General features: G+C 41.0%; 1 pseudogene; it reads right to left on the bottom strand.

Annotated features, from left to right (window-relative positions):
* Positions 1–2,210: 2,210 nt before the first annotated feature.
* LOC102835292 lies at positions 2,211–2,694 on the bottom strand (annotated as a pseudogene).
* Between the last annotated feature and the right edge of the window lie 531 nt (positions 2,695–3,225).

The following is a 3,225-nucleotide window of genomic DNA, read 5'->3' as shown; positions in this document are numbered from 1 at the left end:
TGCTAACCTAATAGTTGGTGGTTCAAACCCACCCAGTGGTACCATAGAAGAAAAATGACCTGCTTTCATTAAGATTACAGCCAAGAAAACCCTTTAAGACATTCTACTATAACACCTTGGGGTGCCGTGAGTCAGAATCAACTCGGTAGCAGCTAACAACAACGAAAATATGTAGTAGAATTATTTTGTACCTTGATGGGGTAATAAAAATTATCTAAGATTGATTTACAGTGTGACATCTATGTGGGAATAATGAATGACCTAGTTATTTAGTAACAAATTCTAACAAGGTAAAAAAATAAATTAGATTCTGTGTTTACATTCCCAGAATCCATTTTGTCTTCCAAAAAGACTGGGCCAATCCCATGAAGCAAGCTCCCAGCAGATACTCTGGAGGGAAGACCTCAAAGAGCTGGAAATTTCATGTGATGCCACCAGGGCTTGTGTAAGAGAGAGTGGGGGCCAATTTCAGGACAAGTTTTATCTGTACTCCCCCTATACATATTAAAACTCTGTGGTCAATATAAGGCAGGGGGCCTAGGAGGTCTCTTGGGAAGAGTTACTCGGAAAGCAAAGACTTTGATTCAAGGACAGGAGGTCTCTTTGGTTCACTAGTGTACCCCCAGCACCTGGCCCAGTGCCCAGGACATATGCAATAAATGTGTCTTGAATAGATTCTCAGTGATGGATGATTTCTAAAAACTGTAGCCCCACTCCACCCAATGCCCAGAAAAGCCCCCTGAGCAGCTATGATGGGCCCTGCTGAGGCCCTCATGTTGCCCAATCCTTGACTTTTTAGCAGGAAGCCTAGGCGGCCTCTTGGAGGATGTAAGCAAGACCCTGCCCATTTTACAGTTGGTTTATTATACATTTGTTGTTGTTGTTGTTAAGTGCCTTTGGGTGGGTACCGACTCATAGCAATTCTGGACTAGGGTTTCCAAGGAGTGGCTGGTGAGCTTGAAACACCAATCTTGAGATTCAAAGTGACCTTGCAGTACAGCACATTAACCCACAGCGCCATACCTATAGACCATCCATAAAATCTCTGTAAGCCACCTTATACATTCTATCTGGTCTTACCCTCCTTGAAAGATGACTTTTCCCTGGGAACAGAGGAGAATGTCAAGCTCTGGGAATGCCTAGAACTGGAGTGCTGAGGAACCATGCATGTGTGACATCCCATAATAAGTTTTGTCTGCTCCTACCAGAATCCTTTGTGGTGGAATCCATTTTGAAGAAATATACCCAATTATCTTTATCTGTCCTAAACAGGCCATTTTCTGGAAATCTCTGCCTATCCCTATGAATAAACATGATGCCATTTCTGTACCCAAAACCTTTTGTTGTTGTTGTTAGATGCCATCCAGTCAGTATCAACTCATCACAACCTTATGCACAACAGAATGAAATATGATCTAGCCATACCCCAAACTCATAATCACTGCACTTGAGCCCATTGCTTCTGCCATAGTAGTAATCCATCTCATTTGGGCTCTTCTTTTTTGCTGATCGTTCACTTAACCTAGCATGATGTCCTTCTCCAGGGACTGGTTTCTCCTGATAATATGTCCAAAGTATGAGAGAAGTCTGGCCATCCTGATTCTAAGGACCATTTTGGCTGTATTTTTTCTGATACAGATTGCTTTTTTTCTTCTGGCAGTCCATGGTACCTTTAATATTCTTCTCCAACACCATAACTCAAATGCACCAATTCTTCTGTGATCTACCTTATTCATTGCCCAATTTTCACATGCATGTGAGACCACTGAAAATACCATAGCTTGGGTCAGGTGCACCTTAATCCTCAGACTGACATCTTTACTCTTGAACACTTCAAAGAGGTCATATGCAGCAGATTTGCTTAATGCAGTCTTTCATTTGATTTCTTGACTGCTGCTTTCATGACTGATCTAAGAAAAATGAAGTCTTTGGCAACTTCAATCTTCTCTCCATTTATCTTCCCCCACCCCCCACTTTCTATAGAGACCCCACAATTCAGTTTTATTCAGAGCAAAGAAAAAACAACTTTTGATCACACTAGGAGAAACTCAGCTCTGGGTTCTATAATCTGTACTACACATGCAATGAAGACAATATTCTGCCAAGTACAATTGATTTGCTACTGCATTTGTCTCCTGCTTGTCTAATATTAAAAATTATAAACAGACAGTGCAACTAGTATTTGGAATAATCCTTACAGTGTTACAGTGTTACTTCTCTTCACACCACTGGTTCTCTTTGTGTACCTGGGCTTCCTCCTCTTCAGTAAAGTCATTTTTGATATTGAAGATCTTCCAAATCTCTTCAGGAGTTTCCCCCTTGATCATATTGGCAACAGTCTTGCAAGTAACATCAAGCAAATCTTTGATATCTAAGTAGTTTGCAGCCATAATAAGTTCAAAAAGTGTTCTCTGGTCAACTTTCAGGAAACCTTGGTCCCAAACAGGGATCATCTGTCCACTTTTCTTTGTTCTCATCATCCTCAGGAGAAGGAGGGTCATCCTTGTGATGGGTGTACCACTGAATGACCTTTTTAAACATTGCTACATTAACATTTAGTAGAGGAACTGGGTCATCATCTTCATCATCCATTCCCAAATGTTCCAACATGGTCTTGATAGTCACAGGTTGTTTGGCAATTTCCACAACTTCAAATATCTCTCCATCAGAACTCTGCAACTTAATTGAAGGCATGGTGTTCAAGCCTAAGGAGGCAGCGGACGGACCCAAGGCTGGTGAGAGCTGGGAAACGTCAGCACAAACAGATAAGCAAGGCAGAACACAAGGCCATGCTCTCCATTTATCTTGATGTTATTTATAAGTCCAACTGTAAGGAGTTTCATTTTCTTTACACAGCTGTGCAACCCATACTGAAGGCTGTGCTCTTTGGTCTTCATCAGTAAGTATTTTAAGTCCTCATCACTTTCAGCAAGCAAGGTTGTATCATCTGCATATTGTAGGTTGTTAATCAGTCTTCCTCCAATCCTGATGCCATGTTCTTCTTCATATAATCTATCTTCTCAGATGATTCACTCAGTATACAGATTAAATAAGTATGGTGAAAGAATACAACCCTGACACACCTTTCCTGATTTTAAACCAGTTGATGTCCCCTTGTTCTCTTCAAATGACTGCCTCTTGGTCTATATACAGGTTTCTCATGAACACAAATAAGTATTATGGAATACTCATTCTCTACAATGTTGCCCACAGCTTGTCATGAGC

This window comes from Chrysochloris asiatica, unplaced genomic scaffold (assembly GCF_000296735.1).
Source record: "Chrysochloris asiatica unplaced genomic scaffold, ChrAsi1.0 scaffold00033, whole genome shotgun sequence".
Classification (NCBI taxonomy): Eukaryota; Metazoa; Chordata; class Mammalia; order Afrosoricida; family Chrysochloridae; genus Chrysochloris; species Chrysochloris asiatica.
This window is presented reverse-complemented; position numbering and strand designations above follow the sequence as displayed.